Source organism: Panulirus ornatus, chromosome 2 (assembly GCF_036320965.1).
Source record: "Panulirus ornatus isolate Po-2019 chromosome 2, ASM3632096v1, whole genome shotgun sequence".
Taxonomy (NCBI): domain Eukaryota; kingdom Metazoa; phylum Arthropoda; class Malacostraca; order Decapoda; family Palinuridae; genus Panulirus; species Panulirus ornatus.
This window is the reverse complement of record NC_092225.1, coordinates 75,678,753-75,706,306: the sequence shown is the minus strand read 5'-3', so window position 1 is coordinate 75,706,306 and position 27,554 is coordinate 75,678,753. Positions and strand designations below refer to the sequence as shown.

At 41.6% G+C, this 27,554-nt stretch overlaps 1 protein-coding gene across 1 annotated transcript in view; it reads left to right on the top strand.

The window, feature by feature from the left end:
• Nucleotides 1-27,554, top strand: part of LOC139757294 (uncharacterized) — a 517,589-nt gene that overhangs the window by 181,474 nt on the left and 308,561 nt on the right. The gene's annotated exons all lie outside the window — the stretch shown is intronic.

Here is a 27,554-nt window from a genome sequence, read left to right as displayed (position 1 = left end):
CCATACTCTTCTGTAAGATGTTTCACACTTACAATTCTCTCGAGTTGTTCCAACAGCTTGACTTTCTGTGCTGTGAATAAACATAAATGCTTCCTCTCTTTCTTATCATTGTTATCCATAGGGATATCTTTTTGAGATTTTCAACAATATCTTTGTACCACAGAGCAGAGAATAAGCAAAAAAACATAGTGATGATGGTTTGTAACAAACTGGTGCCAGCAGAGAATCAGAGTCCTGCATGGGCAATTGAGGTCAGGTTTAGAATTTTCCACTCGTAACGTCATGTCACCATTCAAAATGTTTCAGATTTTAGAGCATTTCACATTTTGGATTTTCAGATTAGGTGAAAGGTGTGCAAGGAATAGAGTGAATTGGAATGATGTGGTATACTGGGGTCGATGTGCTGTCAGTGGATTGATCCAGGGCATATGAAGTGTTGGGTAAACCATGGAAAGGTCTGTGGGATCTGGATATGGAAAGGGAGCTGTGGTTTCGGTGCATTATGCAAGACAGCTAGAGATTGAATGTGAATGAATGTGGCCTTTTTGTCTTTTCATGGTGCTACCTCACTGGGGGGAGGGGGGATGCTGTTTCCTTTGTGGCAGTGTGGCGACAGGAATGGATGAAGGCAGTAAGTATGAATATGTGCATGGGTATATATGTATATGCCCGTTTATATATGTGCGTGTATTGGCATTTAAGTATATATATATATATATATATATTATTTATTTATTTTATTTATTTTATCATACTTTGTCGCTGTCTCCCGCGTTTGCGAGGTAGCGCAAGGAAACAGACGAAAGAAATGGCCCAACCCCCCCCCATACACATGTATATACATACGTCCACACACGCAAATATACATACCTACACAGCTTTCCATGGTTTACCCCAGACGCTTCACATGCCTTGATTCAATCCACTGACAGCACGTCAACCCTGGTATACCACATCGCTCCAATTCACTCTATTCCTTGCCCTCCTTTCACCCTCCTGCATGTTCAGGCCCCGATCACACAAAATCTTTTTCACTCCATCTTTCCACCTCCAATTTGGTCTCCCTCTTCTCCTCATTCCCTCCACCTCCGACACATATATCCTCTTGGTCAATCTTTCCTCACTCATTCTCTCCATGTGCCCAAACCACTTCAAAACACCCTCTTCTGCTCTCTCAACCACGCTCTTTTTATTTCCACACATCTCTCTTACCCTTACGTTACTCACTCGATCAAACCACCTCACACCACACATTGTCCTCAAACATCTCATTTCCAGCACATCCATCCTCCTGCGCACAACTCTATCAATAGCCCACGCCTCGCAACCATACAACATTGTTGGAACCACTATTCCTTCAAACATACCCATTTTTGCTTTCCGAGATAATGTTCTCGACTTCCACACATTCTTCAAGGCCCCCAGAATTTTCGCCCCCTCCCCCACCCTATGATCCACTTCCGCTTCCATGGTTCCATCCGCTGCCAGATCCACTCCCAGATATCTAAAACACTTCACTTCCTCCAGTTTTTCTCCATTCAAACACCTCCCAATTGACTTGACCCTCAACCCTACTGTACCTAATAACCTTGCTCTTATTCACATTTACTCTTAACTTTCTTCTTCCACACACTTTACCAAACTCAGTCACCAGCTTCTGCAGTTTCTCACATGAATCAGCCACCAGCGATGTATCATCAGCGAACAACAACTGACTCACTTCCCAAGCTCTCTCATCCCCAACAGACTTCATACTTGCCCCTCTTTCCAAAACTCTTGCATTTACCTCCCTAACAACCCCATCCATAAACAAATTAAACAACCATGGAGACATCACACACCCCTGCCGCAAACCTACATTCACTGAGAACCAATCACTTTCCTCTCTTCCTACACGTACACATGCCTTACATCCTCGATAAAAACTTTTCACTGCTTCTAACAACTTGCCTCCCACACCATATATTCTTAATACCTTCCACAGAGCATCTCTATCAACTCTATCATATGCCTTCTCCAGATCCATAAATGCTACATACAAATCCATTTGCTTTTCTAAGTATTTCTCACATACATTCTTCAAAGCAAACACCTGATCCACACATCCTCTACCACTTCTGAAACCACACTGCTCTTCCCCAGTCTGATGCTCTGTACATGCCTTCACCCTCTCAATCAATACCCTACCAAGAGGTGAAAAAAAGGGCAAATGAGAGTTGGGGTGAGAGAGTATCATTAAATTTTAGGGAGAATAAAAAGATGTTCTGGAAGGAGGTAAATAAAGTGCGTAAGACAAGGGAGCAAATGAGAACTTCAGTGAAGGGCGCAAATGGGGAGGTGATAACAAGTAGTGGTGATGTGAGAAGGAGATGGAGTGAGTATTTTGAAGGTTTGTTGAATGTGTTTGATGATAGAGTGGCAGATATAGGGTGTTTTGGTCGAGGTGGTGTGCAAAGTGAGAGGGTTGGGGAAAATGATTTGGTAAACAGAGAAGAGGTAGTGAAAGCTTTGCGTAAGATGAAAGCCGGCAAGGCAGCAGGTTTGGATGGTATTGCAGTGGAATTTATTAAAAAAGGGCGTGACTGTATTGTTGACTGGTTGGTAAGGTTATTTAATGTATGTATGACTCATGGTGAGGTGCCTGAGGATTGGCGGAATGCGTGCATAGTGCCATTGTACAAAGGCAAAGGGGATAAGAGTGAGTGTTCAAATTACAGAGGTATAAGTTTGTTGAGTATTCCTGGTAAATTATATATATATATATATATATATATATACATATATATATATATATATATATATATATATATATATATATATATATATATATATATATATATATATTTATTATAAATAAATAAATAAATAAATAAATAAATAAATAATATTTTTATTATACTTTGTCGCTGTCTCCCGCGTTTGCGAGGTAGCGCAAGGAAACAGACGAAAGAAATGGCCCAACCCCCCCCATACACATGTATATACATACGTCCACACACGCAAATATACATACCTACACAGCTTTCCATGGTTTACCCCAGACGCTTCACATGCCTTGATTCAATCCACTGACAGCACGTCAACCCCGGTATACCACATCGCTTCAATTCACTCTATTCCTTGCCCTCCTTTCACCCTCCTGCATGTTCAGGCGCCGATCACACAAAATTTTTTCACTCCATCTTTCCACCTCCAATTTGGTCTCCCTCTTCTCCTCGTTCCCTCCACCTCCGACACATATATCCTCTTGGTCAATCTTTCCTCACTCATTCTCTCCATGTGCCCAAACCACTTCAAAACACCCTCTTCTGCTCTCTCAACCACGCTCTTTTTACTTCCACACATCTCTCTTACCCTTACGTTACTCACTCGATCAAACCACCTCACACCACACATTGTCGTCAAACATCTCATTTCCAGCACATCCATCCTCCTGCGCACAACTCTATCCATAGCCCACGCCTCGCAACCATACAACATTGTTGGAACCACTATTCCTTCAAACATACCCATTTTTGCTTTCCGGGATAATGGTCTCAACTTCCACACATTCTTCAAGGCTCCCAGGATTTTTGCCCCCTCCCCCACCCTATGATCCACTTCCGCTTCCATGGTTCCATCCGCTGCCAGATCCACTCCCAGATATCTAAAACACTTTACTTCGTCCAGTTTTTCTCCATTCAAACTTACCTCCCAATTGACTTGACCCTCAACCCTACTGTACCTAATAACCTTGCTCTTATTCACATTTACTCTTAACTTTCTTCTTTCACACACTTTACCAAACTCAGTCACCAGCTTCTGCAGTTTCTCACATGAATCAGCCACTAGCGCTGTATCATCAGCAAACAACAACTGACTCACTTCCCAAGCTCTCTCATCCCCAACAGACTTCATACTTGCCCCTCTTTCCAAAACTCTTGCATTCACCTCCCTAACAACCCCATCCTTAAACAAATTAAACAACCATGGAGACATCACACACCCCTGCCGCAAACCTACATTCATTGAGAACCAATCACTTTCCTCTCTTGCTACACGTACACATGCCTTACATCCTCGATAAAAACTTTTCACTGCTTCTAACAACTTGCCTCCCACACCATATATTCTTAATACCTTCCACAGAGCATCTCTATCAACTCTATCATATGCCTTCTCCAGATCCATAAATGCTACATACAAATCCATTTGCTTTTCTAAGTATTACTCACATACATTCTTCAAAGCAAACACCTGATCCACACATCCTCTACCACTTCTGAAACCACACTGCTCTTCCCCAATCTGATGCTCTGTACATGCCTTCACCCTCTCAATCAATACCCTCCCATATGATTTACCAGGAATACTCAACAAACTTATACCTCTGAAATTTGAGCACTCACTCTTATCCCCTTTGCCTTTGTACAATGGCACTGTGCATGCATTCCGCCAATCCTCAGGCACCTCACCATGAGTCATACATACATTAAATAACCTTACCAACCAGTCAACAATACAGTCACCCCCTTTTTTGATAAATTCCACTGCAATACCATCCAAACCTGCTGTCTTGCTGGCTTTCATCTTCCGCAAAGCTTTTACTACCTCTTCTCTGTTTACCAAATCATTTTCCCTAACCCTCTCACTTTGCACACCACCTCGACCAAAGCACTCTATATCTGCCACTCTATCATCAAACACATTCAACAAACCTTCAAAATACTCACGCCATCTCTTTCTCACATCACCACTACTTGTTATCACCTCCCCATTTGCGCCCTTCACTGAAGTTCCCATTTGCTCCCTTGTCTTACGCACTTTATTTACCTCCTTCCAAAAACATCTTTTTATTCTCCCTAAATTTTAATGATACTCTCTCACCCCAACTCTCATTTGCCCTCTTTTTCACCTCTTGCACCTTTCTCTTGACCTCCTGTCTCTTTCTTTTATACATCTCCCACTCAATTGCATTTTTTCCCTGCAAAAATCGTCCAAATGCCTCTCTCTTCTCTTTCACTAATAATCTTACTTCTTCATCCCACCACTCACTACCCTTTCTAATCAACCCACCTCCCACTCTTCTCATGCCACAAGCATCTTTTGCGCAATCCATCACTGATTCCCTAAATACATCCCATTCCTCCCCCACTTCCCTTACTTCCATTGTTCTCACCTTTTTCCATTCTGTACTCAGTCTCTCCTGGTACTTCCTCACACAAGTCTCCTTCCCAAGCTCACATACTCTCACCACCCTCTTCACCCCAACATTCACTCTTCTTTTCTGAAAACCCATACAAATCTTCACCTTAGCCTCGACAATATAATGATCAGACATCCCTCCAGTTGCACCTCTCAGCACATTAACATCCAAAAGTCTGAGTGATTTAGCCATTCTTCGTTTATTTCCTTGTGCTACCTCACTCATGCGGGAAACAGTGATTGATTAAGGAAGGAGTAGCACTCCTCCTGAAGCAGGAGTTGTGGTAGTATGTGATTGAGTGTAAGAAAGTAAACTCTAGATTGGTATGGGTAAAACTCAAAGTGGATGTAGAGAGATGGGTGATTATTGGTGCCTATGCACCTTGTCATAAGAAGAAAGATCATGAGAGGTAAGTGTTTTGGAAGCAACTGAGTGAGTGTGTTAGCAGCTTTGATGCACAAGATCGGGTTATAGTATTGGGTGATTTTAATACAAAAGTGAGTAATGTGGCAGTTGAGGATATAATTTGTGTACATGGGGAGTTCAGTGTTGTAAATGGAAATGGTGAACAGCTTGTAGATTTGTGTGCTGAAAAAGGACTGGTGATTGGGAATACCTGGTTGAAAAAGACAGCTATACATAAATATATATTTGTAACTAGGAGAGATGACCAGAGAGCGTTATTGGATTACATGTTAATTGATGGGCGCATGAGAGACTTTTGGATGTTAATGTGCTGAGAGGGGCAACTGGAGGGATGTCTGATCATTATCTTGTGGAGGTGAAGGTGAAGACATGTAGAGGTTTTCAGAAAAGAAGAGAGAATGTTGGGGTGAAGAGAGTGGTGAGAGTAAGTGAGCTTGGAAAGGAGACTTGTGTGAGGAAGTACTAGGAGAGATTGAGTGCAGAATGGAAGATGGTGAGAGCAAATGACGTAAGGGGAGTGGGGGAGGAATGAGATGTATTAGGGAAGTGGTGATGGCTTGAAAGATGCCTGTGGCATGAAAAAGGTGGGAGGTGGGCAGATTAGAAAGGATATTGAGTGGTGGGGTAAAGAAGTAAGATAAATAGTGAAAGAGAAGAGAGAGGTATTTGGACAATTTTTGCAGGGAAATAGTGCAAATGACTGGGAGATGTATAAAAGAAAGAGGCAAGAGGTCAAGAGAAAGGTGCAAGAGGGCAAATAAGAGTTGGGGTGAAAGAGTATCATTAAATTTTAGGGAGGATAAAAAGATGTTTTGGAAGGAGGTAAATAAAGTGCGTAAGACAGGAGAACAAATGGGAACATTGGTGAAGGGGGCAAATGGGAAGTTAATAACAAATAGTGGTGAAGTTCAAGGGAGATGGAGTGAGTATTTTGAAGGTTTGTTGAATGTGTTAGATGATAGAGTGGCAGATTTGGAAGTTTTGGTTGAGGTGGTGGGCGAAGTGAGAGGGTTAGGGAGAAAGGTTTGGTAAAAAGAGAAGAGGTCGTGATTGTTTTGCTAAAGATGAAAGCTGGCAAGGCGGCGGGTTTGAATGGTATTGCAGTGGAATTTATTTAAAAATGGGGTGACTGTGTTGTTGACTGGTTGGTGAGGATATTCAATGTATGTATGGTTCATGGTGAAGTGCCTTGGGGGTTGGCAGAATGCATGTATAGTGCCATTCTACAAAGGCAAAGGGGATAATGGTGAGTCTTCAAATTACAGAGGTATAAGTTTGTTGAGTATTCCTGGGAAATTAAATAGGAGCGTATTGATTGAGAGGGCCAAGGCATGTACAGAGCACCAGATTGGGGAAGAGCAGTGTGGTTTCAGAAGTGTTAGAGGATATGTGGATCAGGTGCTTGCTTTAAAGAATGTATATGAGAAATATGTGGAAAAACATATTGATTTGTATGTAGCTTTTATGGATGTGGAGAAGGCATTTGATAGAGTTGATAGAGATGCTCTGTGGAAGGTATTGAGAGTATATGTTGTGTGAGGTGAGTTGCTGGAAGCAGTGAAAAGTTTGTATTGAGGATGTAAGGCATGTGTATGAGTAGGAAGAGAAGAAAGTGATTGGTTCTCAGTGAATGTCGGTTTGCGGCAGGGGTGCAGGATGTCTCCATGGTTGTTTGATTTGTTTATGGATGGGGTTGTTAGGGATGTGAAGGCAAGAGTTTTGGAGAGAGAGGCAAGTATGCAGTCTGTTGTGGATGAGAGGTCTTGGGAATTGAGTTAGTTGTTTGCTGATGATACAGCACTGATGGCTGATTCGGGTGAGAAACTGCAGAAGTTGGTGACTGAGTTTGGTAAAGTGTGTGAATAGGGTTGAGGGACAAGTTAATTGGGAGGTAAGTTTGAATGGAGAAAAAGTGGAAGAGGTGAAGTGTTTTGGATATCTGGAAGTGGATCTACCAGCGGATGGAACCATGGAAGCAGAAGTGAGTCACAGGGTGGGGGAGGGGGCGAAGGTTCTGGAAGCGTTGAAGAATGTGTGAAAGGCGAGAATGTTATCTCAGAGAGCAAAAATGAGTATGTTTGAAGGAATAGTGGTTCCAACAATGTTATATGGTTGTGACGCATGGGCTATGGAAAGGATTGCACGGAGGAGGGTGGATGTGTTGGAATTGAAATGTTTGAGGACAGTATGTGGTGTGAGGTGGTTTTATTAAGTAAGGAAAGGGTAAGAGAGATGTGCAGTAAAAAAAGAGTGTGGTTGAGAGAAAGCAGAAGATGGTGTGTGAAAATGGTTTGGTCACATGGAGAGAATGAGTGAGGAAAGATTGACAAAGAGGATATATGTGTCAAAGGTAGAGGAAATGAGGAGAAGTGGGAAACCAAATTGTAGGTGGAAGGATAGATTGAAAAAGATTTTGAGGGATTGGGGCCTGAACATATAGGAGGGTGAAAGGCGTGCAAGGAATAGAGTGAATTTGAACGATTCGGTATACCGGGGTCGACAAGCTGTCAATGGATTGAACCAGGGCATGTGAAGCGTCTGGGGTAAACCAAGGAAGTTTTGTGGGATCTGGATGTGGAAAGGGATCTGTGGTTTCAGTGCATTACACATGACAGCTAGAGACTCATTGTGAACGAATGAGTCCTTTTTGTCTTTCCTAGCGCTACCTTGTGCACGCTTGGGGGGAGGGGGGGTGCTATTTCATGTGTGGCGGGGTGGTGACAGGAATGGATGAAGGCAGCGAGTATGAATATGTACATGTGTATATATGTATATGTCTGTGTATTTATATGTATGTTGAAATGTATAGGTATGTATATGTGCATGTATGGGTGTTTATGTGTATACATGTGTATGTGGGTGTGTTGGGCCATTTTTTCGTCTGACTCCTTGCACAACTTCACTAATGCGGGAGACAGTGACTAAGTATAATAAATACTTATTTATTTATTTATTTTGCTTTGTCGCTGTCTCCCGTGTTAGCGAGGTAGCGCAAGGAAACAAACGAAATAATGGCCCAACCCACCCACATACACATGCATATACATACACGTCCACACATGCAAATATACATACCTATACATCTCAAAGTATACATATATATACACACACAGACATATACATATGTACACATGTACATAATTCATACTGTATGCCTTTATTCATTCCCATCGCCACCTCGCCACACATGAAATAACAACCCCCTCCCCCCTCATGTGTGCGACGTAGCGCTAGGAAAAGACAACAAAGGCCCCATTCGTTCACACTCAGTCTCTAGCTGTCATGTAATGATGCACCGAAAACACAGTTCCTTTTCCACATCCAGGCCCCACAGAACTTTCCATGGTTTACCCCAGACGTTTCACATGCCCTGGTTCAATCCATTGACAGCACGTCGACCCCAGTATACCACATCATTCCAATTCACTCTATTCCTTGCACGCCTTTCACCCTCCTGCATGTTCAGGCCCCGATCACTCAAAATCTTTTTCACTCCATCTTTCCACCTTCAATTTGGTCTCCCACTTCTCCTCGTTCCCTCCACCTCTGACACATATATCCTCCTTGTCAATCTTTCCTCACTCATTCTCTCCATGTGACCAAACCATTTCAAAACACCCTCTTCTGCTCTCTCAACCACACTCTTTTTATTACCACACATCTCTCTTACCCTATTATTACTTAATCAAACCACCTCACACCACATATTGTCCTCAAACATCTCATTTCCAGCACATCCACCCTCCTCCGCATGACTCTATTATCTATAGCCCACACCTTGCAACCATATAACATTGTTGGAACCACTATTCCTTCAAACATACCCATTTTTGCTTTCAGAGATAATGTTCTCGACTTCCACACATTCTTCAATGCTCCCAGAACTTTCGCCCCCTCCCTCACCCTATGATTCACTTCTGCTTCCATGGTTCCATACGCTGCCAAATCCACTCCCAGATATCTAAAACACTTCACTTCCTTCAGTTTTTCTCCATTCAAACTTACCTCACAATTGACTTGTCCCTCAACCCTACTGTACCTAATAACCTTGCTGTTATTCATATTTACTCTCAGCTTTCTTCTTTCACACACTTTACCAAACTCAGTCACCAGCTTCTGCAGATTCACACACAAATCAGCCACCAGCGCTGTATCATCAGTGAACAACAACTGACTCACTTCCTAAGCACTCTCATCCACAACAGACTGCATACTTGCCCCTCTTTCCAAAACTCTTGCATTCACCTCCCTAACTACCCCATCCATAAACAAATTAAACAACCATGGAAACGTCACACACCCCTGCTGCAAACCAACATTCACTGAGAACCAACTTTCCTCTCTTCCTACACATACACATGCCTTACATCCTCGATAAAAACATTTCAGTGCTTCTAACGACTTGCCTCTCCTCTCACACCATATATTCTTAATACCTTCCACAGAGCATCTCTATCAACTCTATCATATGCCTTCTCCAGATCCATAAATGCCACATATAAATCCATTTGCCTTTCTAAGTATTTCTCGCATACTTTCTTCAAAGCAAACACCTGATCCACACATCCTCTACCACTTCTGAAACCACACTGCTCTTCCCCAATCTGATGCTTTGTACATGCCTTCACCCTCTCAATCAATACCCTCCCATATGATTTCCCAGGAATACTAAACAAACTTATACCTCTGTAATTTGAGCACTCACTTTTATCCCATTTGCCTTTGTACAATGGCACTATGCAAGCATTCCACCCATATATATATATATATATATATATATATATATATATATATATATATATATATATTTTTTTTTTTTTTTTTTTTTTTTTTTTTTATACTTTGTCGCTGTCTCCCGCGTTTGCTAGGTAGCGCAGGTACAGTAGGGTTGAGGGTCAAGTCAATTGGGAGGTGAGTTTGAATGGAGAAAAACTGGAGGAAGTGAAGTGTTTTAGATATCTGGGAGTGGATCTGTCAGCGGATGGAACCATGGAAGCGGAAGTGGATCATAGGGTGGGGGAGGGGGCGAAAATTTTGGGAGCCTTGAAAAATGTGTGGAAGTCGAGAACATTATCTCGGAAAGCAAAAATGGGTATGTTTGAAGGAATAGTGGTTCCAACAATGTTGTATGGTTGCGAGGCGTGGGCTATGGATAGAGTTGTGCGCAGGAGGATGGATGTGCTGGAAATGAGATGTTTGAGGACAATGTGTGGTGTGAGGTGGTTTGATCGAGTAAGTAACGTAAGGGTAAGAGAGATGTGTGGAAATAAAAAGAGCGTGGTTGAGAGAGCAGAAGAGGGTGTTTTGAAATGGTTTGGGCACATGGAGAGAATGAGTGAGGAAAGATTGACCAAGAGGATATATGTGTCGGAGGTGGAGGGAACGAGGAGAAGAGGGAGACCAAATTGGAGGTGGAAAGATGGAGTGAAAAAGATTTTGTGTGATCGGGGCCTGAACATGCAGGAGGGTGAAAGGAGGGCAAGGAATAGAGTGAATTGGAGCGATGTGGTATACAGGGGTTGACGTGCTGTCAGTGGATTGAATCAAGGCATGTGAAGCGTCTGGGGTAAACCATGGAAAGCTGTGTAGGTATGTATATTTGCGTGTGTGGACGTGTGTATGTACGTGTGTATGGGGGTTGGGCCATTTCTTTCGTCTGTTTCCTCGCGCTACCTCGCATATATATATATATATATATATATATATATATATATATTTTTTTTTTTTTTTTTCAAACTATTCGCCATTTCCCGCGTTAGCGAGGTAGCGTTAAGAACAGAGGACTGGGCCTTTGAGGGAATATCCTCACCTGGCACCCTCTGTTCCTTCTTTTGGAAAATTAAAAAAAAAAACGAGAGGGGAGGATTTCCAGCCCCCCGCTCCCTCCCCTTTTAGTTGCCTTCTACGACATGCAGGGAATACGTGGGAAGTATTCTTAATCCCCTATCCCCAGGGATAATATATATATATATATATATATATATATATATATATATATATATATATATATATGATAGAGTTGATAGAGATGCTCTGTGGAAGGTATTAAGAATATATGGTGTGGGAGGAAAGTTGTTAGAAGCAGTGAAAAGTTTTTATCGAGGATGTAAGGCATGTGTACGTGTAGGAAGAGAGGGAAGTGATTGGTTCTCAGTGAATGTAGGTTTGCGGCAGGGGTGTGTGATGTCTCCATGGTTGTTTAATTTGTTTATGGATGGGGTTGTTAGGGAGGTAAATGCAAGAGTTTTGGAAAGAGGGGCAAGTATGAAGCCTGTTGGGGATGAGAGAGCTTGGGAAGTGAGTCAGTTGTTGTTCGCTGATGACACAGCGCTGGTGGCTGATTCATGTGAGAAACTGCAGAAGCTGGTGACTGAGTTTGGTAAAGTGTGTGGAAGAAGAAAGTTAAGAGTAAATGTGAATAAGAGCAAGCTTATTAGGTACAGTAGGGTTGAGGGTCAAGTCAATTGGGAGGTGAGTTTGAATGGAGAAAAACTGGAGGAAGTGAAGTGTTTTAGATATCTGGGAGTGGATCTGGCAGCAGATGGAACCATGGAAGCGGAAGTGGATCATAGGGTGGGGGAGGGGGCGAAAATTTTGGGAGCCTTGAAGAATGTGTGGAAGTCGAGAACATTATCTCGGAAAGCAAAAATGGGTATGTTTGAAGGAATAGTGGTTCCAACAATGTTGTATGGTTGCGAGGCGTGGGCTATGGATAGAGTTGTGCGCAGGAGGATGGATGTGCTGGAAATGAGATGTTTGAGGACAATGTGTGGTGTGAGGTGGTTTGATCGAGTGAGTAACGTAAGGGTAAGAGAGATGTGTGGAAATAAAAAGAGCGTGGTTGAGAGAGCAGAAGAGGGTGTTTTGAAGTGGTTTGGGCACATGGAGAGGATGAGTGAGGAAGATTGACCAAGAGGATATATGTGTCGGAGGTGGAGGGAACAAGGAGAAGAGGGAGACCAAATTGGAGGTGGAAAGATGGAGTGAAAAAGATTTTGTGTGATCGGGGCCTGAACATGCAGGAGGGTGAAAGGAGGGCAAGGAATAGAGTGAATTGGAGCGATGTGGTATACAGGGGTTGACGTGCTGTCAGTGGATTGAATCAGGCATGTGAAGCGTCTGGGGTAAACCATGGAAAGCTGTGTAGGTATGTATATTTGCGTGTGTGGACGTTGTATGTACATGTGTATGGGGGGGGGGTTGGGCCATTTCTTTCGTCTGTTTCCTTGCGCTACCTCGCAAACGCGGGAGACAGCGACAAAGATAAAAAAAAAAAAAAAAAATAATGATGTTGAAGGATGTGTGGGGTTCAGACAATGTAAAAATGTTGCAAGCAGGCGATATAAGGTTTTTTGAGGAGAGTGGCATGTGTGTAGGAAGATGAGATGATTGGACAATGAATGTGGTTGTGAGGTGGGTTATGCTGAGTAACGTAAGGGTAAGAGAGATGTGTGGAAATAAAAGAGCGTGGTTGAGAGAGCAGAAGCGGGTGTTTTGAAGTGGTTTGGGCACATGGAGAGGATGAGTGAGGAAAGATTGACCAAGAGGATATATGTGTCGGAGGTGGAGGGAACAAGGAGAAGAGGGAGACCAAATTGGAGGTGGAAAGATGGAGTGAAAAAGATTTTGTGTGATCGGGGCCTGAACATGCAGGAGGGTGAAAGGAGGGCAAGGAATAGAGTGAATTGGAGCGATGTGGTATACCGGGGTTGACGTGCTGTCAGTGGATTGAATCCGGGCATGTGAAGCGTCTGGGGTAAACCATGGAAAGCTGTGTAGGTATGTATATTTGCGTGTGAGGACGTATGTATATACATGTGTATGGGGGTGGGTTGGGCCATTTCTTTCGTCTGTTTCCTTGCGCTACCTCGCAAACGCGGGAGACAGCGACAAAGTATAATAAAAAAATAAAAATATATATATGTTTGAAGGAATAGTGGTTCCGACAATGTTATATGGTTGCAAGGCATGGGCGATATATAGGGTTGTGTGGAGGAGAGTGGATGTGTTGGAAATGAGATGTTTGAGGACAATATGTGGTGTGAGGTGGTTTGACTGAGTAAGTAATGAAAGGGTAAGAGAGATGTGTGGTAATAAAAAGAGTGTGGTTGAGAGAACAGAAGAGGGTGTTTAGAAATGGTTTGGTCACATGGAGAGAATGAGTGAAGAAAGATTGACAAGGAGGATATATGTGGCAGAGGTGGAGGGAATGAGGGGAAGTGGGAGACCAAATTGGAGGTGGAAAGATGGAGTGAAAAAGATTTTGAGTGATCGGGGCCTGAACATGCAGGAGGGTGAAAGGCGTGTAAGGAATAGAGTGAATTGGAACAATGTGGTATACCGGGATCGACGTGCTGTCAATGGATTGAACCAGGGCATGTGAAACGTCTAGGGTAAACCATGGAAAGTTCTGTGGGGCCTGGGTTTGGAAAGGGAGCTGTGGTTTTGGTGCATTATTACATGACAGCTAGAGACTGAGTGTGATTGAATGTGGCCTTTGTTGTCTTTTCCTAGCGCTACCTTGCACACATGAGGGAGGAGGGGGTTGTTATTCCATGTGTGGCGAGGTGACGATGGGAATGAATAAAGGCATACACTATGAATTATGTACATGTGTATATTTGTATATGTCTGTGTGTGTATATATATGTGTACATTGAGATATATAGGTATGTATATTTGCGTGTGTGGACGTGTATGTATATACATGTGTATGGGGGTGGGTTGGGCCATTTCTTTCATCTGTTTCCTTGCGCTACCTCGCAAATGCGGGAGACAGTGGCAAAACAAAAAATATATATATATATATATATATATATATATATATATATATATATATATATATATATATATATATGGTTTCAGAAGTGGTAGAGGATGTGTGGATCAGGTGTTTGCTTTGAAGAATGTATGTGAGAAATACTTAGAAAAGCAAATGGATTTGTATGTAGCATATATGGATCTGGAGAAGGCATATGATAGAGTTGATAGAGATGCTCTGTGGAAGGTATTAAGAATATATGGTGTGGGAGGCAAGTTGTTAGAAGCAGTGAAAAGTTTTTATCGAGGATGTAAGGCATGTGTACGTGTAGGAAGAGAGGAAAGTGATTGGTTCTCAGTGAATGTAGGTTTGCGGCAGGGGTGTGTGATGTCTCCATGGTTGTTTAATTTGTTTATGGATGGGGTTGTTAGGGAGGTGAATGCAAGAGTTTTGGAAAGAGGGGCAAGAATGAAGTCTGTTGGGGATGAGAGAGCTTGGGAAGTCAGTCAGTTGTTGTTTGCTAATGATACAGCGCTAGTGGCTGATTCATGTGAGAAACTGCAGATGTTGGTGACTGAGTTTGGTAAAGTGTGTGAAAGAAGAAAGTTAAGAGTAAATGTGAATAAGAGCAAGGTTATTAGGTACAGTAGGGTTGAGGGTCAAGTCAATTAGGGGGTAAGTTTGAATGGAGAAAAACTGGAGGAAGTAAAGTGTTTTAGATATCTGGGAGTGGATCTGGCAGCGGATGGAACCATGGAAGCGGAAGTGGATCATAGGGTGGGGGAGGGGGCGAAAATTCTGGGAGCCTTGAAGAATGTGTGGAAGTCGAGAACATTATTTCGGAAAGCAAAAATGGGTATGTTTGAAGGAATAGTGGTTCCAACAATGTTGTATGGTTGCGAGGCATGGGCTATGGATAGAGTTGTGTGCAGGAGGATGGATGTGCTGGAAATGAGATGTTTGAGGACAATGTGTGGTGTGAGGTGGTTTGATCGAGTGAGTAACGTAAGGGTAAGAGAGATGTGTGGAAATAAAAAGAGCGTGGTTGAGAGAGCAGAAGAGGGTGTTTTGAAATGGTTTGGGCACATGGAGAGAATGAGTGAGGAAAGATTGACCAAGAGGATATATGTATCGGAGGTGGAGGGAACGAGAAGTGGGAGACCAAATTGGAGGTGGAAAGATGGAGTGAAAAAGATTTTGTGTGATCGGGGCCTGAACATGCAGGAGGGTGAAAGGAGGGCAAGGAATAGAGTGAATTGGATCGATGTGGTATACCGGGGTTGACGTGCTGTCAGTGGATTGAATCAGGGCATGTGAAGCGTCTGGGGTAAACCATGGAAAGCTGTGTAGGTATGTATATTTGCGTGTGTGGACGTATGTATATACATGTGTATGGGGGTGGGTTGGGCCATTTCTTTCGTCTGTTTCCTTGCGCTACCTCGCAAATGCGGGAGACAGCGGCAAAATATATATATATATATATATATGATGTGTGTATATATATATATATATATATGTGATGTGTGTATATATATATATATATATATATATATACATATATATATTTTTGTTTTTTTTATTTATTTATCTCGCTTTGTCGCTGTCTCCAGCAGGGGGCTGGAAATCCTCCCCTCTCTTTTTTTTTTTCCAAAAGAAGGAACAGAGAAGCGGGCCAGGTGAGGATATTCCCTCAAAGGCCCAGTCCTCTGTTCTTAACGCTACCTCGCTAATGCGGGGAATGGCGAATAGTATGAAAGAAAGAAAAAAGATATATATATATATATATATATATATATTTTTTTTTTCATACTATTCGCTATTTCCCGCGATAGCGAGGTAGCGTTAAGAACAGAGGACTTGGCCTTTGAGGGAATATCCTCACCTGGACCTCTTCTCTGTTCCTTCTTTTGGAAAAAAAAAAAAAAAAACGAGAGGGGAGGATTTCCAGCCCCCCGCTCCCTTCCCTTTTAGTCGCCTTCTACGACACGCAGGGAATACGTGGGAAGTATTCTTTCTCCCCTATCCCCAGGGAAATATATATATATATATATATATATATATATATATATATATATATATATATATATATATATATATATTTTTTTTTTTTATACTTTGTCGCTGTCTCCCGCGTTTGCGAGGTAGCGCAAGGAAACAGACGAAAGAAATGGCCCAACCCCCCCCATACACATGCATATACACACGTCCACCCACGCAAATACACATACCTACGCAGCTTTCCATGGTTTACCCCAGACGCTTCACATGCCTTGATTCAATCCACTGACAGCACGTCAACCCCGATATACCACATCGCTTCAATTCACTCTATTCCTTGCCCTCCTTTCACCCTCCTGCATGTTCAGGCCCCGATCACACAAAATCTTTTTCACTCCATCTTTCCACCTCCAATTTGGTCTCCCTCTTCTCCTTGCTCCCTCCACCTCCGACACATATATCCTCTTGGTCAATCTTTCCTCACTCATTCTCTCCATGTGCCCAAACCATTTCAAAACACCCTCTTCTGCTCTCTCAACCATGCTCTTTTTATTTCCACACATCTCTCTTACCCTTACGTTACTTACTCGATCAAACCACCTCACACCACACATTGTCCTCAAACATCTCATTTCCAGCACATCCATCCTCCTGCGCACAACTCTATCCATAGTCCACGCCTCGCAACCATACTACATTGTTGGAACCACTATTCCTTCAAACATACCCATTTTTGCTTTCCGAGATAATGTTCTCGACTTCCACACATTCTTCAAGGCTCCTAGAATTTTCGCCCCCTCCCCCACCCTATGATCCACTTCCGCTTCCATGGTTCCATCCGCTGCCAGATCCACTCCCAGATATCTAAAACACTTGACTTCCTCCAGTTTTTTTCCATTCAAACTCACCTCCCTATTGACTTGACCCTCAACCCTACTGTACCTAATAACCTTGCTCTTATTCACATTTACTCTCAACTTTCTTCTTTCACACACTTTACCAAACTCAGTCACCATATATATATATATTTATTTATTTTATTTATTTTGCTTTGTCGCTGTCTCCCGCGTTTGCGAGGTAGCGCAAGGAAACAGACGAAAGAAATGGCCCAACCTACCCCCATACACATGTATATACATACACGTCCCCACACGCAAATATACATACCCTTACATCTCATTGTACATGTATATATATACACACAGACATATACAAATACACACATGTACATAATTCATACTGTCTGTCTTTATTTATTCCCATCGCCACCTCGCCACACATGGAATAACATCCCCCTCCCCCCCTCATGTGTGCGAGGTAGCGCTAGGAAAAGACAACAAAGGTCCCATTCGTTCACACTCAGTCTCTAGCTCTCATGTAATAATGCCCGAAACCACAGCTCCCTTTCCACATCCAGGCCCCACAGAACTTTCCATGGTTTACCCCAGATGCTTCACATGCCCTTATTCAATCCACTGACAGCACGTCAACCCCGGTATACCACATCGCTCCAATTCACTCTATTCCTTGCCCTCCTTTCACCCTCCTGCATGTTCAGGCCCCGATCACACAATATCTTTTTCACTCCATCTTTCCACCTCCAATTTGGTCTCCCTCTTCTCCTCGCTCCCTCCACCTCCGACACATATATCCTCTTGGTCAATCTTTCCTCACTCATCCTCTCCATGTGCCCAAACCACTTCAAAACACCCTCTTCTGCTCTCTCAACCACGCTCTTTTTATTTCCACACATCTCTCTTACCCTTACGTTACTCACTCGATCAAACCACCTCACACCACACATTGTCCTCAAACATCTCATTTCCAGCACATCCATCCTCCTGCGCACAACTCTATCCATAGCCCACGCCTCGCAACCATACAACATTGTTGGAACCACTATTCCTTCAAACATACTCATTTTTGCTTTCCGAGATAATGTTCTCGACTTCCACACATTCTTCAAGGCCCCCAGAATTTTCGCCCCCTCCCCCACCCTATGATCCACTTCCGCTTCCATGGTTCCATCCGCTGCCAGATCCACTCCCAGATATCTAAAACACTTGACTTCCTCCAGTTTTTCTCCATTCAAACTCACCTCCCAATTGACTTGACCCTCAACCCTACTGTACCTAATAACCTTGCTCTTATTCACATTTACTCTTAACTTTCTTCTTTCACACACTTTACCAAACTCAGTCACCAGCTTCTGCAGTTTCTCACATGAATCAGCCACCAGCGCTGTATCATCAGCGAACAACAACTGACTCACTTCCCAAGCTCTCTCATCCCCAACAGACTTCATACTTGCCCCTCTTTCCAAAACTCTTGCATTCACCTCCCTAACAACCCCACCCATAAACAAATTAAACAACCATGGAGACATCACACACCCCTGCCGCAAACCTACATTCACTGAGAACCAATCACTCTCCTCTCTTCCTACACGTACACATGCCTTACATCCTCGATAAAAACTTTTCACTGCTTCTAACAACTTTCCTCCCACACCATATATTCTTAATACCTTCCACAGAGCATCTCTATCAACTCTATCATATGCCTTCTCCAGATCCATAAATGCTACATACAAATCCATTTGCTTTTCTAAGTATTTCTCACATACATTCTTCAAAGCAAACACCTGATCCACACATCCTCTACCACTTCTGAAACCACACTGCTCTTCCCCAATCTGATGCTCTGTACATGCCCTCACCCTCTCAATCAATACCCTCCCATATAATTGTATACGTGTATATATATACATATATATATACACGTATGCATATTCACACTTGCTCCCTTCATTCGCTGGACAGGAAACAGCATACCTCTCCCCCTTCCGGCAAGGTAGTGCCAGGAAGAGACAAAAAGGCCACATTAATTCACACTCAATCTATAGCTATCATGTGTAATGCACCGAAACCACAGCTCCCTTTCTACATCCAGGCCCCAAAGACCTTTCCATGGTTTACCCCAGACGCTTCATATGCCCTGATTCAATCCACTGACAGCACATTGTCCCTGGTATACCATATTGTTACAATTCACTCTATTCCTTACATGCCTTTCACCCTCCTGTATGTTCATTCCCCAATTCATCAAAATGTTTTTCACTCCATCCTTTCATTTCCAATTTGGTCTCTCACTTATCCTTGTTCCCTCGACCTCTGACACATATATCCTTTTTGTCAATCTCTCGTCACACTTTCTCTCCATATGTCTAAACCATTTCAACGCACCTCTGCTCTCTCAACCACACTCTTTTTATTACCACACATCACTCTTACCCTTTCAATACTTAATCGATCAAACCATGTCCTCAAACATTTCATTTCCCACACTTCCACCCTCCTCTGTACAACCCTATCTATAGCCCTTGCTTTGCAACCATATAACATTGTTGGAATCACTGTTCCTTCAAACATACCCATTTTTGCACTCCAAGATAATGCTCTCGCCTTCCACAGATTTTTTCAGTGCTCCCAGAACCTTTGCCCCCTCCCCTACCTTCCAATTCCATGGTTCCATCCACTGCTAAGTCCACTCCCAGATATCTAAAACACTTCACTTTCTCCATTTTTTCTCCATGCAAACTTCCCTCCCACTTGACTTGCCCTTCAGCCCTACTGAACCTGATAACTTTGCTCTTATTCACATTTACCCTTTCACACACTTTAATAAACTCAGTCACCAAACTCATCAGTTTCTCACCTGAGTCAGCCATCAGTGCTGTATCATCAGCGAACAACAACTGACTCACTTCCCAGGCCCTCTCATCTGCAACAGACTGCATACTTGCCCCTCTCTCCAAAACTCTTGCATTCACTTCCTTAACCACCCCATCCATAAACAAATTAAACAACCATGGAGATATCACACACCCATACCACAAACCGACATTCACTGGGAACCAATCCCTTTCCCCCTTTCCTACTCGTACACATGCCACCATCCTTGGTAAAACTTCTTAATGCTTCTAGCAACTTACCTCCCGCTCCATATACTCTCAAAACTTTCCTCAAAGCATCTCTATTAACCCTGTCATATGCCTTCTTGAGATCCATAAATGCTTCATACAAATCCATCTGTTTTCTAACAATTTCTCATGTACAATCTTCAAAGAAAACACCTGATCCACACATCATCTACCACTTCTGAAACCACAGTGCTCTTCTCCAGTGTGATGCTCTGTACATGCCTTCACCTTCTCAGTTAATGCCCTTCCATATAATTTCCTAGAAATACTCAACAAACTTATGCGTCTGTAGTTTGAACACTCACCTTTATCCCTTATGCCTTTGTACAATGGCACTATGCATGCATTCCGCTAATCCTCAGGCACTTCACCATTGTCCATACATACATTGGATATCCTTACCAACCAATCAACAACACAATCACCACCTTTTTTGATAAATTCCACTGCACTATCTTTCAAACCCGCTGCCTTGCCGGATTTCATCTTCCACTTCTGATAAGGTTGATAGAGATGTTTTGTGGAAGGTTTTAAGAGTGTATGGTGTGGGAGGTAAGTTGCCTGAAGCAGTGAAAAGTTTTTACCAAGTATGTAAGGCATGTGTATGCCTCATAACCATACAACATTGTTGGAACTAGTATTCCTTCAAAGATACCCATTTTTGCCCTCTGTGTTAATGTTCTCTCCTTCCACACATTCTTCATCACTCCCAGAACCTTCGCCTCCTCCCCCACCCTGTGACTCACTTCTGCTTCCATGGTTCCATCTGCTGCTAAGTTCGCTCCCTGATATCTAAAACACTTCACATCCTTCAGATTTGATAACTCACTTTTGTTCCCCTTGCCCGTATATATTAGAACTATGCAGGCATTCCACCAGTCATTTCACCATGATCCATGCACACACACTGAAAATCTTAACTGACCAATCAACAACAGTCATCTGCTCTCTTTAGAAATTCTCATGCAATACCAACCACTCCTGGCACTGTGCCACATTTCACTATCTTTTATCTTCACCAAACCTCATTAACGTTGCATGCCTCCCCAACCCAAAAACCCTACATGTGAACCATATCATGAAATGTATTCTTCTGTCCTTCAAAGTACTCACTTTGTCTCTTCATTGCATTTCTGCCTGCTCCCACTTTCCGATTTGTCCCCCTTAACAATGTTCCCATTGGGTCTTTTCTCACAGTGTGTACCTCCTTCCAACACATATCCTTATTCTCCTTAAAGTTTGATACTCATATGCCCCAATTTTCATATACCTTCTATTTTAGCTCATGTACCCACCTCTTGAACTCCTGCCGATTTCCCAGGTACATCTCCCACTCACTTGCACTTATTCCTTGTAAGTAAGGCCCATATGTGTTTTTTTTCTTTATCATTAGCAATGTAAGTTCCTCTTCCCACTGCTCACTACCCTTTCTCGTTTGTCCACCTCCCTCCTTCCACATACCTCACACATCTCTCACATGCCATCACTGCTTTCCGAAATACCTTCCATTCCTTGCCTGCTTCCCTACCTTCATTTGCAGACACCAGTTGCTGTCCAACATTCAATGTCTCCTAGTACCTCTTTAAACATGCCTCTTTTTCAGGCTCACCTACTTTCACTACATTCTTCTCACCCACATCATTTTCTTTTTTCCTATATAAGTGTTAACCCTCACCTCAACCAAGTAATGATCAGACATCCCATCAACTATCCCTCTCAGCACATTCACATACAAGAGTCTGTTTTACATGCCTGTTAGTCAGTACATAATCCAATATACCCTGCTTATGATCTTTCATACTCCAGGTTTATTTATTTATGCCCCCTCCCTGATTTTATATCAGGTATTCCCAGTCACCAGTACTTTGTCAACACATAACTCCAAAAGCTGTTCAGCATTGTCATTCACTTCACTTGATAATTCCCCCTGCCTCAATTTATACCTCACGTGCCACAGTACCCACTTTCACATTCGAATCACCCTTCATTATAATCTAATCTCTTGGATCAAAACTTCTGACACATCCACTCAGCTAGCTACCAAAGCATTCTCCTCCCTTCCTTATCTTTCTTGTGTCAAGATGCATAAGCACTAATAATTGCCCACCTTTCCAATCCACTTTCCTTTTACTCACATCATTCTGAAGCTCACTTCCTTACACTCTTTCACACATTCCCACACCTCCTTCAGGAGTGCTACCCCTTCCTTAGCTTTTGCCCACATATTAACCCCTCACTTTACCGCTAAGACATTCCAAAATCATTCTTCCCCTTACCATTTCGCTTTGTTTCACTCAGAACTAGAACTTTCAGGTTCCTTACCTCAAACATACTACCTATCTCTCCATCCATTTCATATCGTTTATATCCACACACATTCAGACACCCCAGGTGCCTGAACTTTCATCAGGGATAGCACTCCTTGCTTGGTGCCTCTTCTCCAGTTTTTAGATTATGGAATGCACAAAAGGGAGGGTTTCCAGCTCCCTGCTCCTGCCTCTCATAGTCACCATCTACAACATGCAGGGAGTATTTAAATCCCTCATAAAATCCTACTGAATTTCACCATATCTTGAAGTTTCATGGTCTGTTTGCGGTATGTGTTTATATTATACATGTTTATGTTGTATTATCTGATTCTTCATTATGGGTTGAAAGTTTTACACTCATGGGGTGCTGTCTCTTATATGATTTGTACCATCAAGAAGACCTTTAGATCTTTGTAATTTGCTTGTGTTCATAATTTCTTTGCTGTAACCGTTCCAACCATCTTCCTTCTTACGCTAAGCCAGTAATTCTTTACTTCCTTTTTAACCATCCTCTTTCTCAGCCTCTGATTATGGCCTCTAATAAGTCTGGTACTCCCTCTTGTGAAGAGCTGTTAATTGTCAACATGATCCAGTTGATGTAGGAAGTTAAATGCTGTTATCAAGTCACCCTTTCCCTTCTCTCCTCTAAGATGGACAGCTATGTAGCCTTCAGTCTTTCATAGTAACTAAGCTCTCTTAATTCCAGTACAGTATCACTTTTTGGTTGCTCATTTTTGGACCTTCTGATTCATATGTTTGTGTTTCTTTAGGTGCATTGACCAGACTTGGGAAGCATAATCCAGTTTCGATCTAATATATGTTGCGTGTAGCTACCAAACCTTTTCTTGTCCATATAATTGAATGAAATTTTGATATTTCTAGCAAACAGTTTACTTATTTTATGTTTCCTGTAATTTGAAACTTGAAACATATTAGGAACATTGTCAACCTCTAGATCTCTTTCACACGTCAATTCCTGTCGTTTATTTCATGCTAAGTAGTCTTCTTACCTGGGCCTTCTTTTGCTGTATCCCATCCTCAGTACTTCCCTCTTATTTGGATTGAATTTCATTATCTATTTTATCTTGCATGCATTTGGACTGAATTTTATCATCCATTTGTAAGACTAACTCTGGAGTCTATCCAGGTCCTTCTATAAGCAGTCCTTATTTCCCACATGACCTTGGCATCATCTGCAAACATTTTTGGGAAATGGTCTTTCCATTTAGCAGTCAGCTTACAGCCAACTCAGCTTCTGAATTGATTCTCCCCTTAGGGGATGGTCAATAAGTAGATATATGTCTCAAGTAAAGATATGTATGTGTTTGTATACATATGGTTAAGACATGATATCAGTACAAGGTTAAGGGCCAGGGCAACATGAGTATAAATCTCTCTTTTTTAACATACAAATTATATCTACTTATTCTCTATGTAAGGTCCTTTTTCTTTTCATCTTCAATTTGCTTTCCTTTTAGTTCTTTTTATCCGTTTAATGTAATTTTAGACAAAAACTCTTATGTTACCTTTCATTTCTTTTTTCAATACTTTGTTTTTCAAACATGGATATAATTTTCTTTGAGTTTTTTGATTTTACACGATCCAAAGGACATAGAATCATAATGATTCTGGAAGAAACTTTGTTGTTATCTGCATTAAGATGATTACTTTTACAGCTTGATTTGTCTGTAGTCATTTTATGAATTGTTTATAAAGAAATTTTGTACAGGGACACCATGTACTACATATTGTACATATTAATGATGAAGGTTGCAAGTTGATACTGAGTTGGAAAGATGTGCTTATTCATGTTAACTTTCTGTCATTCTTAAGTTGTTCAGGAAGAGTATCACTTCTTTTGTTTGTGTATTTTTTGTAAAGCAGTACACTTGGTCCCTGCCACCCAACAGTCCACTTTCTGGTGATGTGCTTGTCTTTTGTTATTGGATAAAGGTTCGAGAAAAGTGATAGAACAATGAAGACAAACACAATTTTTAAGAAAAAAAAAATGCAGCAATAGCAGCCAATTGCTCAGTTGATCTGTAGCAAGTAGCAGCATCCAGCAGAGCATATACAGTGTACACCAGCATCATTCTCTCACTAGTACGGGCTCCACAACTTTTGTAGGTGGCAAAAATGATAATCTGTAAAAAAGGAATCATGAATGAGGTCGAATGGGAGACTTTAGATGATGGTGGTAGGGTAGGCAGGAAGTGAGAAATTAACGTCCACCACTGGGCCATTTGTATTTCTTAGGGTGAAAGTACAGTCTGAATTCTTGTTATAATTTTTTCATTGTGCAAATTGAGAATTATTTCAATACAAACAAATTAGAAAAAATAGGGTATTTAAACTTTTTTTGGAAACATCTCTACTGCATCATGGATGAACTTAAGTAATGTCATTTCCTTACTGATGTGGAATCCACCATATAAGTGGTAAACTGAAATGATAATCTGTCTTCCAGAAAAGTAAATAACCACTCCCATGAGTGAGGTTGAAAGGCAAACTGTAGGCAGCAGTGCACTGGTGGTGGAGGAATGGTGAGCTGTGGGGAAGCAGGCACCTTCCGTGATGGGTTATTATCATGTGAATCACTTTCCTTCTTTAATTTCATACTCATTATTTGAATATCTTATTATTGTTTTCCTCAAATGTGAAAGAGTGGATATTTGTAATGAAATAGACAAGAGGCATGTGGTAACATGAAGTGCCACCACCTTTCCCCCACTTTTGCTTATGTCAACACTGTGGGCCCTCACAGATTGCTTTCTTTGATTGATTGTTTTTGGTAAATCTCTTTCCCTCTGATATTTTACATTCAGTGTTGCACATTACATTGTTTTGTTTACCATAGATGTTATACAATCAGTATCAGTAAGTGATTGACAGGATCTCTGACAAACTGATGAATGCCCTTGTCACCTTGTGGAGTTTTCTTATAGTTCATTTGTATTAACATTTATGACTTTATGAAATAAGTTCATTGTGTATAAATTTTCCTCTTATGAATGTCAAGAATGAATGATAAGAAGGGGTATGGGGATAGATGGGCCAAGATTCAGTAAAGTATCCCCATCTCTTACATATTATGATGCTGGGTAACATGTATGTTATACTTTTGTATGATATTCTGTGCTTCACTTTTTATTTAATTGCTTAGACTGATAACTTGCCTTACTTGAACTGTACCGTATGTTTCCTGACTTGTTATTTACATTTTTGTCTGAAAGGTAGGCAAAGAAATCACCACCAGAAGCATGACCCTCCCCTTATTCATTTGAATCATAGAGTAATATATGATCCATCAACTGCTGTTTCCATTAAGTTGCGATTTCCAGGAACACATCCCAAATATTAAGCAGGGACCAGGTGTATGTTGCTGTCTATGATTATAGCAGGCTGTTCAGTGGAAGATGTCCTTCACACACCATGGTTATGTTGTCTCTGCATTTACATTTATAGCTTTACCCTTTATACTATCTATCTATCTATCTATCTTTGTCTCTGATACCTGTTCCCACTTGGAACTCCCTCATTGGGGTGGCCAGTAACTCCAGTGCCACTTCTTCGCCTTTAGTGTCGAAGAATTAATAAGCCACTGGCAGAGGGGCAACTCTAGCAGTGCTTGCAGAGGCTTTAACCAGATATTCCTACTGACTACCAATTACTCCTACCAACTACTTCTACCTATATGCTCCAGCATTACATACATACTCTTACATTTCATTTTCAGCCCAGGTTAAAACCTACTCAGTATTTATACCCACTCCATTTGCTTAATGTGAATTCTTAATTATTCATTCCCCATCCATATTTTCTCTTTGTTGTAACACTGTATTCCTTTCACATTGATTTTCTTTCCCACATTCTTCCCAGTTTTGTTTGTATATCAGTTTACTCAGATTGCTTCTGTAACCCTCTTCCTAAACCCTTACCACCTGAAATCATTATACTGAATTAAGTTCACTCAGACAAGTTGTGATATATATGATACTGTGTCAGAAGTCCAGCACTTGCATATCTTTTAGCATTCCCACTAAGGGTTTCACCCTTCATTTCACCATCGCTGTGAGTAGACTACCTGGATTTATGCTTTTCTGAGCCTGGGTTTATTTTTTTTTCCACAGCCAAAGTTCTTAGTTCAGTTTCACCATTTTGTCTTATACAGACTTCTTTATTTCTGCAGTGCTGTCTGCTGATAGATGTTTATCATATGTATGCAGTAGCATTCCCATTGACCACTTCTTCCCATCAATCATTTAAGTTCCTCATCTGCTCTCATATTTCCACCTTTGCCAATCTTTTTAAGATAGTGGTAGGTCAGTGCACGCTGTTTCAACATCAACATTTGTTTTTTGGATCTTAGGGTATATTACTCCAAAGAAATTTCAGGGAAAAAACATTTAGGTTCTCTCCTCTAATCTGTGAAAACAAAAACAGAAATATTCATGAATTTAGCTGGGAGTCTTTATGCTGTTTAATAGTAATGGAATGAGCATCCATATATGAATCAATATCTCGTCAATCATATGTTTCATTACCTTTAAAAAGAATGATGGTAAAATTTTGTAAACCAGAATGATTTGTTCCTAAAACTGGTCAATAGCAGAGAGGTCTTGAAATGGCTTGCGTATAGCATGATTAAATAGGCTGAGAGAGTAGGTATCTCTGTTTCTTTTTGATACCATCTTTCCCTTTCATTTAGAGCTGAAGGTTCCATATGATGAAAATATGGGATAGCCGTAATGTCATGTCTGACCATTAACTTCATACCTATCTTTCACTTTTCCATGACACTTATGCTATACACTATTCATCATACTTTCCATTTTCAGAAGCACTCATCCACATTCCATGAAATTTACTGAATTACTCCACTTTTTTGTTTTG